The 17,521-nt window shown below is 33.7% G+C and overlaps 1 long non-coding RNA gene across 14 annotated transcripts in view; it reads left to right on the top strand.

The window, feature by feature from the left end:
• Nucleotides 1–17,521, top strand: part of LOC143690251 (uncharacterized) — a 71,592-nt gene that overhangs the window by 30,725 nt on the left and 23,346 nt on the right. For 7 of the 14 annotated variants that reach the window (XR_013179070.1, XR_013179064.1, XR_013179073.1 and 4 more), the window contains one exon: nt 6,551–6,746. The exons of 4 other annotated variants lie outside the window; for them this stretch is intronic. This is a non-coding gene — a long non-coding RNA (uncharacterized LOC143690251). Of the gene's footprint in view, nt 1–3,529; nt 3,669–6,550; nt 6,747–8,888; nt 9,392–17,521 lie in introns of those variants that run through there. 3 more of the 14 variants (XR_013179068.1, XR_013179066.1, XR_013179075.1) reach the window with 3 other exon arrangements.

Genomic DNA, 17,521 nt, shown 5'->3' with positions numbered 1-17,521 from the left:
GGGGGGTATGAAGGGTTAAAAATTGGGTAGCCTGAAATATTGGTGCTCAATGAGAAGGAGCGGTAAGGTATGTATGAGTTTTTTCTTTTTCCTTTTTATTTCTTTCTCTGGAGTGATACAAATGCTCTAAAATGATCATGATGATGAAAACACAACTATGTGGTGATATTGTGATCCATTGATTGTAATCTGTGGGTTGTATCCTGAGAAGTTTTCTCAGTAAAAATATTTTTAAAAAGATCAAATGAAATGAAGATCAGAACAAGGAATATTAAAAAACAAAACAAAACTGAATGCCTGTATCCTTTTTCATTGCTGCTAGGATAATCAGAATTGTCCTTTTGGACCACTTTTAGCAAAGAATAAAAAGATCTTATCATGTTTATCTCATATACTCTCTTCCTTGTCATTTGATTCCTACCCTCCTATCTCTATTACACTTCTTTACCATTCTAATTCTTAAATTAATAATTTAATTTACATATTCTCAATGTTCTTTTTTGGAATGAGCATCAGATACTTAAAATATAAACAAAGAAAATAAATCCACAAATTGCAATTGGTTTTTGAAATCCTGCTTTGGGCAGGATACAAGCAAAAAAATGGTTTTGTTTCTCTTCAATCACTATCTTTGGGGGTAGTTAGTGTTTGGCATTCAGTTTTGGACATTTGAGTAAAATTTCAAGGAATAATCCCTTTCAACATTTTATTAAACTTTGAATGCTTGTTAAATAAACATTGAAGACATTATGTATGCCTTAAAACAGAATGAAAGACAGTGCTTAGAAAAGAAATAAAAAGTGTCATTAGATAAATAAGTTCAGTGCACATTTCAATTAGAAATAACAAAACTGACTTCCTGCGTAGCTTTTTCAGATGTAGCTTAAATTGACTTAAAATTAAACTGAAAGGTGAAAAGCACACACGCTCTCCTTGACCCCACACGTATCCAGTTATTACTCAATTTCTTTATTCCAGTTTTTAGCCAAAATTCAATATGTTATCTTTATATGTTTCCCTAATTTTTCCACAAATAAATATTTATACTTTCGATAATTTTACTGAAACACAAACGAAAATACAGAGATTAACATTAGGGTTTCCAATCCTGCTTTTTCCAAGCAAGGAAACATAGGTATTTTAAATATGAAAATAATAAAATTTTACAACTAAAGTTAAAGTAGACTTGGAATGAAACACACTAACCCACTCACAATAGTCCCCAATACTGAAACAATCATAATTCTGAACCTGGTGGATGTCTAGCCTTTTTCTTTAGTATAACATGTATACATGAGCAATTCCATTATAATTATGTGCATTTTAATTAAATTGCATATTTTATACTGTGCACTGAATTCCATAACTTTCTTTTGGCAGTATGTTTTTGAATAATATTTGGGATAAACTAGTAGATAACTAGTTATCTAACTAGGTAGACCGAACTAGGTCATGTTCAACTGAATAATATTACGTTATATTAAACATTTTATTTTTCCTTTTCTAAAACACTGAGCATTTATGTTACATTTTCCACTATTACCATCATTCCAACTGTGAACAAAGCACTCTACTACATTCACATTTTCCCACCTAGAAACAAGCTCAATTATGTCATAAGCCATGAGCACCAAGTAGATGCCATTAGAGGGTGGTATGAGCCCTGGCTAAATTAGCACAGTACTAGGCGTTAAGGTGAGATACCTACTCCTACAGTCTGAAACAAGAGTATTATCTAGTGATTCAAAGCTAAGAGTTCTGCCATGTTCTTCATATGATGACATCTTAAAACAATAGATTGCAAAAATTGCTACAATTCTCCATAATTCCCTTATGCAAATCTGCTTTGAGACTTTGAAGCTCTGTCCACTTGAAAGTGACCTGTCTTCATACCTTGAAGCAAAGGTATTCTAGTTCTATGGCTACACTTCAAAAGTCCTTGCATACTTTTGCTCTTTCTCCTGGAACCCTGCTAAGACAACATAAGTCAGACTATTCTACTAGATGATGAGAGAAATACTGCTGGTCATTCTTATAGCTCTAGCCACCTAAATGCCAACCATCACATGTAAACGAGGGCATCTTAGAACCCCCTCTCTCAGCCATTCTATTAAATGACTGGCACCTGACTGCAGAAATATGAGCCCAGCCCACGAGAGAAGAAATGTTTTGTTGAAACCAGCCCAAATTTCCAAAACACAAAATTGTGAGCTGAATTAATGGTGTTTTAAGCCTCTATATTTGGACTAGGTTGATAAGCAGCAAATGATAACTGATTTAACACATATCAGTTTTTCTTTCAAATCATCAATCTGTCCCAAAAGTTTTAAACAAATGTCCTAGGTCAAAACTGTCTTATTCCAAATTTGTTATAAGCAAGTGTACTATGTGGTCCTTTACTAGGTCTTGGTTTTAAAGAACCAGCTGAAAAATGACACTATTGAGGCCTTGAAAAAACTGATTATGAAGAGTATTAAAATTATAGTTATTTATGTGATTTTCCTAATAAACATACCAAATCATAAAGTATTCATACTTACTTTATATATGTATAAAGGATGCAAATAAAGCAAATATGGGAAGGGATTTATGATTGTTAAATCTAAATATTGTTCAGAATTATACAATTTAATATATTTTCAGTGTGTTTGAAATTTTCTTAATAAAAATAAAAAATATGAAAAAATAGGTTGTTCTTGCCTCTTTCTATTGAAGATGATCTGCATTGTTCACAAATCCTTAGCCATAACCTAGCTTCTGAATTTCCAAACTGGAATATGCTCATATGACTTCTCTAACTGGATTTATACCTACATGGCTTAACACGAAATGCCAAGATTCAAAAAGTGAATAAAATGATATATTCAAGTGACTTTTTGTATCTGTGAGACAAATCTCTATTAAATATTAATTCCTTTTATTTGGATCATAGATACAAGGAAATGGAATATATCAAAATCTATTGTTTCTATAGGACTAATTTTTTGTGTTCTCTTTTCACTCATTCCGAATCAATTACCTCCATGGTCTAATCAGAGCTGATGTTTCTTAGTTTCAATTCTTCCAAGTCATCGATATCCACAAGAGTCTTAGTTTGTACTGGGTTTGGATTAAGGACTATAACACAATGGGAATAATATCTACCTCATACATTTATTCTAAACATAAAATGTGATACTGCATATTAAATTAATAGTCTGATGATTGGAATGTAAAATGAACACAAAGTTATTCTTGTTTGTTTTCATGAATAATTCTATATATTGTGATCTCTTGATTAATTAAAAAAATAAATCAATTGAGAAACTACTATGTGCAGGTATATGTTAGATTCAGTTAGAAAAACTTGGAATTGCAATAAGCTTACCCTCCCCAAAGACTTTGATAATAGCTATATATTAAATAAGATGCATTAAGCTCAGGATGAGGTTAAATTTACAACAGAAAATCCGTGAGATTATATTTAAGAAGAGACATTTCAAGTCCTCCAATCTAAACTGAATTCTTCCTCACCTTTCTTCAGTTCTTGGCCGAAGCAGCTCTGTCCCATCCTACAAAACTTGCTTAGTCATTCATTGATAAAGTCTAAGTCATCTTTGGTACTTTGCAGTGTTGCACAGTTGCTTAAAACCCTGGGTGGATGGGAAGCAGAAGACATCTAGATCCAGGTATCAGTTCATTTTCTCCTCTATAAAAATGAAGTGGTTAGGCCAGATTATTTTTAAGAAACTTCTTTGATCTAAGATTATGTCATATCCAGGAAATAAGAGGAAGGTCTGGTAAGTGTAATAAACCCAAAGAGCAAAGCACTGAATGTAAAACATTGCTTTGATCTTTTGTATGTGGGTCATATAGGTAGGGAACCATATGAACAAAATAAAAAGGAATACAATACAGGGCTTTTGGTTTAGTTTTGTTTTTGAGGATTAAACTAAATAATATATTTATGGAAGTGTTTTGTAATGATATTATATTAAGACGTTAAATCATATTATTGCTGTTATGACAGCTAAAGAATTAGAAAAAGAAGACAGGAAATTTTGGGAGCAATAACGTAATCATGAGCTTGGTTGGATCAAAAGTAAGAGTAGTAAAACTGACAAAGACAGCATGAAAATATGGTATGTTGTAGAATGTCTTGAATTCTAGCTTTAGGTAAGTGAGTGAGGTTTGATAAATTTTAGTTTGGTCGAGCACAGATAACATTCAGAGCTGGGTATAAGAATTATTAAGTTGACAGTAATAAATTAATAGGGTTGTTTGGGAAAAGGAAAAGGAAAAATAGAGCTATACGAAAATCTGCAGAAGAAGACTCTTTCAGCCTTGTCAGGCAAATAAATGCAGGAGGGTAACAAATTTAACTAAAAATTTTAAAGCTAACATGATTGAAAAATTATATGCACAATCTGACAATAAAAATACTTGAATATTTAAAGACACGATAATAGAATCAAGACAAGAATTTACCAAAAATTGTGAATTATCACAATGATTTTTGTTCCTATAAGGATGGATTGTAAAATCTTTATTTCGTAGAAAAATATAATCTAAATTGATAAGTAAAAAAAAAAAATCTGAAGTAATACTTGCATTCAATAAATATGGTAATCATGTATAACCTAATTAAAATGGATAAAGATAAATTAAATAATAAAATAACTAAAGGATAAGGGAAAACATATTCAAAAGTGAACATTAGAAATTTTTATAGGATTGAGAGAGAGACAGGAAGAGAGAAGTGAACTTAATAAAGTGAGATGATGGTAATTCAGTATTGAAAGTCATTCCTGTTGACTGACAAATGGTAAAGATGTCATATGAAGTACAATTCATGGTCAGAAAAATCACATTCATTCTTGAGTCACATGAAACTTGAAAATTACATAAAGCATTTATTGTAGTTGCTTCATGATTTTTTGGCCTGGGGATATAATAGTTTCCCTATAAATTTAATCTGTTAAGTATTTTGAAACAAATATTAGCTAACAAAATATGTGCTTAAAAACTATAATATAACTTGTCTACATAAAAATCAAGCTAATTCCCATTTATTTTTAGTGATAAATGGAAGATTTGTGTACAATTTAATCTGAAAAGTTTCCATACCACCCAAAATCTTCTTTTGCAATGATTTCATAATTTAGAAGTAAGTTGAGGAAGAAAAAAGAGCAGGGACAAATTGTTTTTCACATATTCAAGGACACCAGATGTCCATTTGTTGAAAATATGTCCAAATCAAATCCTCTACTCACTGTGGAACAAGAAAGTGAATAAGCAATTAAAACCCATTCATCACTTTTTTCCCCACAAGTAGAAAATATTTCCATGCCCAGACAACAGTACCATATCATGAATCTGAATACAAAGGAATGTTCTATCAGTAAAGCGTGGGGTTGTCATCAAATATATTCTTCTGGCTGCTGGGCTCCATTTAAAATGCTATGCATGATGGATAGCCAAAAAGTACAAATTTCTCAAGCACTCTTGTTCTCCCAGCAACATTTTACCCCTCACTATGTGATTTGAATTCTAGAATAGAGCAATTATTTGCAGTTTTTTCCTAGCTTGAAGTTGGTAGCCCCATTCTTCAGAAAGAATTTTATTTAAATGAAGAATATACCTTCAGTCACAAGGTCATAGAGATGCAAAACACTGAAATTTGTTTTGACTGGCAGCATCTGTCTGCAGTTACTAAACGAGGCATTAATATACAATGAATAGATTTTATCATGGAACAACAATAACAAAAAAGAATTACTTTTCCTCCTGGATGGTTATTCAGTGGATCAATGACTATCAACATTTTGCTTACCATTTCAAAAAATTGGTATAATAATAATTGTTGCACCACAAAAATATAATGAGATTAAGAAGAGATATGTGCACCACTTACCACAGTTTTAACATAGCAAATATACAATGCTTATTTGATAGTATTTTTGAACAACTGGAATGGCCTTTATTTCACAAAATGCAAACAATATCACCCCATATGTCTTATATTCAATTCAATTTGAAGTTAGGTATGTTTTTATTTAAATCTAAAATATCTTTATGTAATTTTTGGAACTCTCTTCTTCACCAATTATATCTCATTTAATGTAACCAATGTGTGATATAAAAAATACTCCTCTTTGAAATCTCAGGTTGTCCTAAATATTATAGTTTGTGAGAAGTCATAAAAGTGGTATGATACCAGGTATGTAAAAAATACCCTAAACCCTCAGCCATAAGCGTCCAGGCTAAACTTCAAATAATAGGATATATTTTTCCTGTTCAAACATTAGTGTTGATTTTTTAATTTTTTTTTTAATTTTAATTTTAATTTTTTTTTTTTTTTTTTTTTTGCATGGGCAGGCACCGGGAAATGAACCCGGGTCTCCGATATGGCAGGCAAGAATTCTACCACTAAGCCACCGTGGCCCGCTCTTAGCATTGACTTTTGATTGCATCCAGAACTATCAATAGTCACTTTAAAGCCCACTTCAGGGGAACATGTCAAAAAATACAATCCCCCACTAGGTATCACTATTTGTCTTCTTCCTTCCAGATTGTTGGTGGTGGAAACAGCTGGAGACATTGTATATAGGTGCAAAATAGCTCAAGCCTATGGGAGAATTCTGCTCTGGTTCTACTAGTTCCATCCATCAAAATGTTTCCATTCAAAGGTTCCACCTGCCTAGATAATTGCTCTATCAAACTGTTATATGCAGAAGAAAGGTTGTATCAAAGTCAAAGTTGGAAAGGTAAATGACAACCTAATTTCTTTATTTCTTTTCTGAGCCTTATGCCTTACTTTGTTTCACTGCCACAGGTACCAGATACAGTAATTCATTCTTAAATCCCACAAATTTACATTTTCCTTATAACATCCAGGAATGATAGATACAACCATACCCTTTCCAGGGGGATGGCATCTTAATTTTCTTAAGTAGATTGCATTTCCCATCCATCCATCCACTCATGCATGCATGTATCCACCCATTTATCCATCTATCAACTCTGTGTGTCAGATAGCCGTGTGTCCTGCAACAAATGCCTTCCCAAATAAATTAGCAAGTCTTCTCACTCTCACAGCATGGAGGAGTCTTTTACTTTCAGAGGGTGATGGGAGCAAGAAATGAGTTACTGACCAAAGTATTGTACAGACCATGAACCACACTAATTAACCATATATGAAAATGTTCCTATTACCCAAACATAAAATTCTTATTTATTATTCCATTATGAAAATGGATAGCCCTGCTTTGCCATGACCAAATAAAACTCACAGTAGTATGTGACCCAGAGAAGTGAGCAAGGAAAAATAATACTATATGAGGCAAGCCATGGATTTGAACTTATTCTTAGCATTTTCTAATCAACTGAGCAAAATGATTAATATGTGTAAATAACTATTCTAAGCTACAAGGCACAGTGACAAGGGCAAGGACTATTATTCTGTTTCTAAGACATGATTAATATATAATTGGTGTTCTTTTCTAATGATGTGTTTGGTGAGGAATAAGACATTCTCTGGCATATATTCACAATGTGGTTCCTATCCCTTAGGAAAGAACAACTAAATCAGGGTTAGCCATTTCCAGAAAATAAACCACCAGTTAAAAATTTGTAAAATGAAGATCCTCTCACAAGATGCCAATTATCACAGTTTTAACATAGTAAATATAAAATGATCATTTGATAGTATGTTTAAAGGACTAGAATAGCCTTTATTCCATAAAATACAAAGCAATATCACTCCATATATCTGACATTAAATTAAATACTTTTGGTTAATCATTCAAATGTATTCATTTGGAATGGTCTTATAAGACCTTTTGCATATAAATATCTTTGCCACAAGCAAGTATTATCTTTAAAATTTTAAAGTTGCAAGATATTTCAATCACAAAATTTTATATCAAGGCTTTATGATGTTGGTGTTTCAGCTTTTAGTCTTCAATGTGTGTGTGCGTTTTTTTCCTTCCTTACTGGTAGGTTCATTATTTTCATTGTCCTGAAACTTATATTCTTTTGGGTAATGTCTACTTATGTTTTTATTTTTCTTGACTTTTTCCAAAATGTCTCTGAAGATCCTTAGCCTTACATCTATACATATGATAGTTCAAAACAAAAAATAAAAAAAAAGTTAGATCCTAAACACTTCCTGTGAAATACTAAGATTTTTTTTCATAAAACAACAAATTAATATATTTTTATTGTTTGATTAACATTGGTTTCTCAAAGGGTAATTTTCAATATTCTCAATGTTAATTCAGTTTTGATTGTGGACTTTAGTTTTAATCATGATAGAAGCAATTCAAGTTTATTTAGTCATTTCTTTTTGGAAATTTGATCTTTGTTGGTAACTATTCAGTTAAGATTATCTTACATACCCAAGCTCTTTATCTTCTTCAGGGTAATTAATATACTGATGAGTATTAATACAAAGCAGTAATAGCTAATATTTGTTGTAATTATCATGTTACAGGCAATACACCAGGAAATACATATACATGTATTATTAACCTAGAGCTTCAAGCAGCTCTAGGAGGTGGAAACCATAAGACCTGCATTATATAAATGAGTAAAACACAGCACAGAGAGTTTAAGAAACTTGTCTATAATGACACACATTCAGCTAAAGTTCAGATTATTTGAGATATCTATTCATCTTTGTCCTGATTCAGCTTTACTACTCATGGGAGTAATTTTTAGAGAACCACTGAGTCTGAGGACCAAAATCCTTACTTTCCTTTTCCCTCAATATGAACAAGCCCACGATAGTATGTATCTGAAGTTACTTTAAGTAAAGGAAGCATTATAAAAGGTACCTTGAAAACCACAGTTCCAGAAACATACATTATTAACATGGAGAATTAAAATATAACTTCTCTAATTAAAAGGGTAAATAAAGATCCCTGATTTTGGCAGCCAGGAAGATGGCAGAACAGGATAGGCTGAGGTCAGCCCTGCCCCATGGAACAATTACAGAAGTGACAGAAAAGTGACCAGGACAGCAGTTCCAGAGCGCAAATGACCAGAGAGAGTCTTCCACACTATGTAGAAGACCCCAGATGGAAAAAGCGGAAGAATTGGGATGGAGAGAACAGGTGGCTGTGCTCAGCCATGACTCCTCCGGGGTCCAGCCAGGGACGACAGCCAGCAGACTTGCTTTCCCTGAGCACAGAGACCACCCAGTTGGTGCACAGCGCCTTCCACACCCTTTTCCCTAAGGAGCCACACAGCCCTCAGGAGTGCACGGATGGAGAGGCGGGCACAAAGCAGCGAGCCACACCATGCCCCACATCCTGCACCCATGTCCCATCAAAAGATGAAATCAATCCAAGTGCCCATCAACAGACAGGTGGATAAATAAAATTTGATACATATGTACAATGGAAAATTATGCAGCAGTAAGATGAAATAAGGGCCTGAAGCATATGACAACATGGATGAGCTTGGAGGACAAAATGCTGAGTGAAATAAACCAGACACAAAAAGATAGATATTGTATGATTTCACTACTATGACCTTGGTAAACCTAAACTCTGAGGCTTATAATGTAGAATATAGGGGAACTAGAGATACATAAAAGCTAGAGATGGCTGAATGGTTAGCTAATGAGGCTGAACTTAAATGTAAGAAAATGGATAGAGGTGAAGGCAGTTCATTAGTGGGTCTATAAGTAATATTGCTATATTGAGAGTGAACATGATTGAAAAGGGTTATATAGATCCAAGTATCCCACCGATGAACACTATAAATATAAATAAGTTCTTCCATGAACAACTTCAAAAGTGTGAATCTTGTACAAAGACAACTAATAGAGAGGAAGAGGGGGAAACTATTATTGCATTATTTGGTCTATATTTAACAGGAAGGCATCAACAGTACCACCTCAATACCAGTGGTAAATAAATGGGGCAGGAGGAACAAAAGTTAAGGAGAGGTTTGGATTTTCTACTTGATGAGGGAGTGTTTATCTGTTATTTTTCTCTTTGGAGCAATGAAAATTATCTAAAATTGAGAGTGTTGATTATTGTACAACTAAGTGAAGATAATGTGAGACATGGATTATTTACTTTGGACATTATCCATGTCGCCCAATGGATGGATGTGGTTGAAAGATACATCAACTGAGAAGCAGAAATGTGAACTATGTTGTATACATTTGATGGAATATTGTGTGACTACAAGAAAGGAATGAAGTTGTGAGGCATTCAATGAAGTAAAGGAACGTTAGTGACATTATGTGGTGCAAAATATGCCAGAAGCAAAGGAACAAATATTGCATGTTCTCTTCTAGAAAATGCTTATAAGAAAATTGTGGCCTAGAATGCAAGATCTTACAGCAGTCACATTTACTCTAGAGCTGTAAATGTTATTTCTAGATTTTGAGATGCTGTCCTATAAATGTACAACTTATTTCCCTGGAACTTTGGATACCTATGTGACACCTAAGTCTCAGAGTTGAAGTTCTGCAGCTCTGAAAGTCAGCATTGCAACAAAGAACAAATATTAAAGAAACTGAAAAAGAGATCAGGCTTCAATCAGAGATAAGAAAGAAGCTGATCTGGTCAGAACTAAGGTAAATCAGTAAACAGGGTAAAAATTGATATTGTCTGTACTTCAGAACTTCATCTACTGTCTGAGACCAAAGGAAAAGAGGTTTATTTTGTTCTAAATAGAAATGTTCTGTAACACATAATCTAACTAAACTTGTTTGGATACCTTATTTCTATGGTGCAGAAGTTAAGCCTTCCTATAGTTATGCATAAGAGTTACTTTCAGAAAATCTCTTTTGTTGCTCAGATGTGACCTCTCTTTCTAAGCCCGACTCTGCAAGTAAAATCGCTACCCTATCCACTATGTAGGACACGCTGGCTAAGGGTGAAAGTTTCCCTGGCACTGTGGGACATGATTCCCAGGGATTAGCCTGGCCCTGGCATCATGGGAATGACAACAACTTCTGACCAAAAGGGGGAAAAGAATCATAACAAAATGAGGTATCAGTGGCTAAGAGAGTTCAAATAGAGTTAAGAGGCTATTGTGGAGGCTACTATTATGTGAGCTTCTCTAGATATTACAAAATGCCACAGCTTGCAAAACCCCAACCAACACCATTCCTGTTAACCCTAAGGACAACCTAGGATTCTGAGATTCTCAAAAGTTTGTTGTATTAAAATTACTTTCTAGAAACTAGCAACTTCCAAATGATTCCTAGGCCAGACAAGTCCTGAAATACAAAGGGACCATCCTCTCCAAGAATATATACTAGTTCCATTTCCTTATCTCATATTGTCAGCACTCCTTTCCAACATGAAAAAGTTGGAATGGGCATAGCCCAAACACCCCTAAAGATTGGGAGAAGGATCAAAGGACAAGGAGTTATAACATAGAAGATAGAATTTAACTAATGAGGATAACTGTGGAATTGTTATATTGACATTTCTTTTAGTCTCCAGAGTCTTGGAGCAGCTAGAAGGAAAAACCTGAAATTGCGGAACTGTGTCCTATACCATACTTGGAATTCTGTCCTACAATTACTTGTTACTATGCACTTTGAAATGTATTCCTTTTTTTTTTTTTTGTATCTATGTTATATATCACAATAAAAACAATGTTTAAAGAAGATACATAATATCTTTTTAGCACCACATTTTTGATCTACCATCATCCCTTCTCCCACCCCAAGCCCTATTTCTTCTTTGAGGACTGGGGTCTAAATAGATCATCATTCAATTAAACTGCAACATTTGCAAGGCTTCACATTTTTTTTCTGTAAATTGGATTCAAAGCCCTAAAAAATGCTATGGCCCAAATGCTAAAGCATCTTATGCCACTGGACTTGAAAATAATTCTAGCTCATGATCAGTGATTACTAGGAGGGACAGAGGAGGGAAAACAAAGTTAAAACCTTAGCTTGTTGTAATTGGAGTATTAAAAAGAGGGGCAAATTTAAAAAATATAGAGTAATTTTTAGTTATCTTGGGTTAGGAATATGAATATGTTAACAACTACAGACTGCTTTCCACAAAGAAGGCATTGCAGGCATTAGTGTCACTGAAGATTATAAGAAAGCATAAATTACTTTATTTTTTAAACTAACCCTGTGCAAACATCATAAAAATGTAGCAAGCCATCACTAAGAATTCTCAGCAAATGACACTCAAAGAAGCCTCCTCAAATCTCCCATTAATGTAAGTTTCATGGAAATCAAAGAGTTAATGGTAATGCCACCTCTGCCTCCTCTGAGTCCAAAAGACATATTTCGGAATTGCAACAGATGTGTGTATACCAGGAGGAGAGAGATGGCATCTGTGCTGTGCAGCAGTGTATATTTTCCTTTGAAATCCTGAGTGTGGTCTTATTCAGACTCTGTTATGTTTTTGTGTTGTGGCACTGTGTTGGCACTAGAGTACAATATTTGGAAAGCTATTGTTTCCACAGCTTGTACTGATTTATGCTCCATTCTGTTTGAAGACCTTTGTGGTAGCTCAAACCTGAATGTCATATGTAGCGATGTACTGGAGGATTGCTTCTTACTATTTTAAGCACATGCTATTAGATCACTGAAGATTGTTTTGTTAACTGGACTTGGTTTATAGTTTAGAAAAGAAGTTCCAAGAGACGCAAATAAATGAAGAGAATTCCATCTAAAGCTGCAGGCATGAATGCATCTAATCTTCTTAAATCTGCCCTAAGAGAAAGAATTCTGAGAGTGTAAGACTCCTCTTAACAACATATTCATGGGGGTATGATTTCATGGGATGCATGAGTTCAAAGACCATTTTCATCCTAAAAATAAACTTACTTATAATATTAGTTGATTTTCTTTTCCTTGGACCTGGAAAATTCTTCTTTATGATAGAGATAGTTACAGGGGCATTTTTGTTACAGAGGCATCCTTCAGTACATTGCCACATATGACATTCAGGTTTGAGCTACCACAAAGGCCTTCAAACACAAATGCCTTTGGAAGGAAAGGCAGCCTGTTTTCTACAAATTTAAAACACTTTACTGAAGTTAACAGGGATGCAATAACCATCCAGATAAAGCCCTTAATTTCCAAAGATCCATGTTATTCAGAATTTACCAGTGTGAAAATCAAACCCATTCAATAAATGCTAATAAATTCAAGTAATAAATCAGTTAATCATTTTACTGATGTGATTGAATTTGCTTAGAAATCCCTTCCATGAAGGAAGACTATCAATGCATATTCATTGATGCTTTCCCTGTAATGGTGTTTCTTTCACCAAACTTCAATGTCCTATCCAGAGGGCTCTGCATGCACACACCCAGAGAATTGCTCTTCTGTCTAATTACATTATCTGCTTTAATCTTAGCCTTTTAAATATTTATTTTATCTAACCGATGATTGTATTCAATATCAAAATATTTTTGTTTCATGATCACATATCTTTGGCTATATAAAAGGCATGTGGCAAGTGATCAGAAATATGTATTGCTTGAAGAAAACCAGTTGCATATATGATCAATTTATCTAAATTGAATCATTCATGGTCGCCAATTTGTTATGGTCTCATGATGTACCCAATGAATGTGTTGCACTCAAATATTATAGTAAAACCAAACTGACATTTCTTTTGTTTTAATTGAGTTGGAGGAAATATTATTCATTAAAATAGCCAGAAAGTTTGGATGATTTTGAGGGAGACTCCTGGGAGAATTCTGCATCAATAAATAGCACACATTCTATACAAAGATTTCATTCCATGCCCTGGCTTCAAATTATTAAGATGTGTAAATTCAGGGTTGTTCTCATACAGTAACTGAGCATTTTAGCATTTTCATTAATTAAAATTCAAAAAAATGAATTGTCACTGTATTAATAAGCTAACGTAAGAGAAGTAAAAACGTAAAAAGCAATCACTACTAAATATTTTTTAAATATGCTAAACTGTGATAAAATACCTGAATGTAAATGCTTAAAAATGGCATATATCTCCATCTTTCATAATTCATTAGGATTACCATCATAACATGTTTTTTAAAGGGATCTATAATATACCTGGAATACCAGAAAATGTTAATTATTTAATAGTTTTTATGTCTTTATTCCTTTTCCCTGCACAAGTCAGGAAGAAATTCATAGCTTGTATATGAAAATGACCACTCATAAGTCTGGAGAATTTGAGCTTGGAGATTTATTAAACTAAAACAAAGGAAAGCAGCAGTCGTAAGACATCAGTCTTAGAACAACAATTAAAACATAACATTTATAAATCCCTACAAGCCTTGCAAATAAATCTGCATTAAAACATTCCTACCATAAAAGGCAATAAAATCTCTTATGAAAGGCAATCTTCTGTAAATGGCAGATAAGAGACAATAAAACAAGTTTGAGATTGCCCTTCGTTTATACTCCTTTTGTCTTAATCTGATATTAATGCCTTCCACCTGGCCCACAAACTGGGTGGAGTTTGTGCCTATCTTAAAGAACATGAAGGTTAATTTTTATATTTTCTCCTTTAGGGATTTTAAACCTCTATTCCCCTAATAACCAAGTGAATCTTCCCTTGCAGCACCTTCTTTGTGTGAATTTAATTCATAAGAAATATTCTCCCTAAGCATGGTATGAAAATTTTTATTGAAAATTGTAATAGAAACAAAAGTTTGGTGTACATAAAAAGAAATAAAATAGTCTAATTATGAATATTTTTAATTTTCTTCTTGATATGTTCATATTTTCAGATTTTCTATGATAAATATATATTGCTTTCATAATTAAAAGTCAATACAATATTAAATTGAAGTTAAAAAGAAATCCTAATATAATATTGAACACTGACAACATTGAATGCTTCTATGAGACTCTAGAGAATGGGAATTCCTACTCTGACATCAGTTCATCAAAATGTTTTTGTACCATATCTTTGCCAGATGTCCATCAATGCTACAATAGTGAGGAGTTTGAAAAGAGAAAATCATTGATAGTTTGAAGAATAGTCCTTGTATTGTTGATAAATCTTAATGCTTTTTTAATATTCTGTTTGTCCACAATTATGTCATAATATGCACTGACATCTTAGCATGTACTTACATATAAAATTCAATGACGATGAAGAGCAAAACATTTTTAAAATTGAGGCTATGGCAGTGAAACTAACTACAGCAAACACAGTATATTAATTCAAACATATATTGACTAATATATAACCAATTATAGGCACTTGCTATATTTGCCTCTGAGGTGACTGACTTTTGTACAGGGTATTGATGAAGAACATGACATTATAATAAATTTATTGTGGAGAATTTTTTAAAGGAACATAAATTTTCCATGACTTGATTTCTGTTTCATATTCATTCCAGTCCACCTATACCCTTGTCTGAATATATACTGATTTAGCCTGCTTTCTTTATACTGCTACTAGAGATCTCGTGTTTATCAGGAAACCTATATTTCCCCTTCCCTGACATTATTTGTCATAATTGTGAAAAATAGATTTATTCTCTATTCATATATACAGATTATTTATCACCCACTAAATATTTCTCCAGGAAAAGCTATTGGTTTAAATCATTACTCTGACTTTAGTCATTTTGGTAAACCATATTCCATTGCGTATATACAAGTATGATAATAAGACCTCATTCTCATTTCTAGATTTCATGTACCATACTTTAAAACACCTACAACCACAAACAACAACAGTATTTTGTACAGTATTATGAAACCAGAGGAAGCATAATAGTTGCCATGAGTTTTTACATGTAGGTAAATAAGTCATAGTAAGAATTCAAATCTAATGAACAGAACTGGGTATATCATGTCAACTATATAATGTCCCAGAAATTTCTAAAATGCATGAATTTCTAAAATTGCCAACCGAGCACATGATCTATGGACATTTTATGCTGTTTTACCGCAGCCTCTATTATTATATTCTGATTAATATTACCGCCAGGATTTCCAGGGTGGTGGTGTACGTTACTTGAGGAAACTCATTTTCTGGAGAGACATGTATTCAGCTGGTAAAAATTAGCAGCCAATCATTCAAAGTATTTGAAGACTGATTCAAAGACTTACACCAAATTGAAAAACACTTATTCAACAAAATCTAAGGAAAATTGATAAAAACAGTGGAAAGTTGTGGCTGTCTCACTTAGAAATGTACGACTACCCAGCTTTGTCTTACAGAAAAACTATTTAGTAGCTCAACAGCTGAATGACAATTATTATCTTTCCTAGGGTATAAGGCTTATTCCAGATAGATTTGACAGCCAGTGAATACTAGCACATCCCATCCAACCCACATCTGAGTTGAGGAAGACTCAAACAACGTGATAGATGCCAATAGACATTGTCATCAGCCACTGACACCCCTTACCTTCACCAACACACACACAGAACCCATGCTTATTAAGGGGATCTGAGTCAGGCACCCAGTGAAGAGAAGGTTCTTCCACCCACTCCCAACCTCTGGGGCATCTCTCCAAGGTTCTGTCCAGGTGGGGTTCAGAGCAACTCACTAAGATTGACAATGCTCTGTGCTTGCTTGCGGACCTGACTTTACTTGCATTACAATGAAGATTACTTTAGGCACCAGGGCAAAACATTAATCAGCTAGTAGTTGGGGGTGGAGGAGTAATAGAGTGGTATTGATGACAATAGACATAGTCTAGTCAAGATTAATGGAGAAATCAGGGAAAGAGACAGAGATGTGCTAGGAACACAGCCATCCTTAGTGGTCAAGAACACAGTGCACAGACTTGAGGTAGCACCTTCTGAGCAGTGATGGGAGATGGAACTTTTGATCTACAAGCCCTTGACTGAAACAGGGAAAACTCAAACTCCCTAAATACTGCAAGTAGTCTCCAAGTCACATACAGATGCAACATTAAAAAGTGAAAACTTGATATTTCAGGAGGCTTTAACACAACCTCTGAAAAAGCAGTAGATAAACTATAAGGGATTCTGAACTAAGGTCATTGCTATTGGGTTCCAGAATTGAAGATAATAGTGAGGAATGTTTTAAAAGCCGGGGACACTAGAGTCTCATATCATACGATTCCATTGCACTTGACCATCCCAGCCATTATTCTAATAAACAAACATTTAAGACAGCAATAAGCCTTGGGGGAGTGGGTGTTAGTAGACAGAATTTCTCCAATTATCTAAAATGTCCTGTTTCATCAAAAAGTTATGAGACATGCAAAGATGCAGGAACTTTTGACTTATACACAAGAAACACATTCAGACAATAAAAATTGTGGTTGGGTGTACCCATATGTAGAACTTTTTAGACAAATACTTTAAATCAGATAGTTATATATGTTCAAGAACTAAGGGAAGCATGATTAAATAATTAAAGAAAGATATGGTGGCAAATTTCCATCAAATAGAGAACAACAATGAAGAGTTAGGAAAATTTAAAAGAGGAACCAAATTGCAAATCTGGAGTTGAAAAGTACCATAATGAAAATGAAAAATTTACTAGATGGACTCAAAAATATATTTGAATTGGCCAAATGATGAATCAGCAATCTGGAAGAGAGTGATTGATAT

Source organism: Tamandua tetradactyla, chromosome 7, assembly GCF_023851605.1.
Source record: "Tamandua tetradactyla isolate mTamTet1 chromosome 7, mTamTet1.pri, whole genome shotgun sequence".
Taxonomy (NCBI): domain Eukaryota; kingdom Metazoa; phylum Chordata; class Mammalia; order Pilosa; family Myrmecophagidae; genus Tamandua; species Tamandua tetradactyla.
This window is presented reverse-complemented; position numbering and strand designations above follow the sequence as displayed.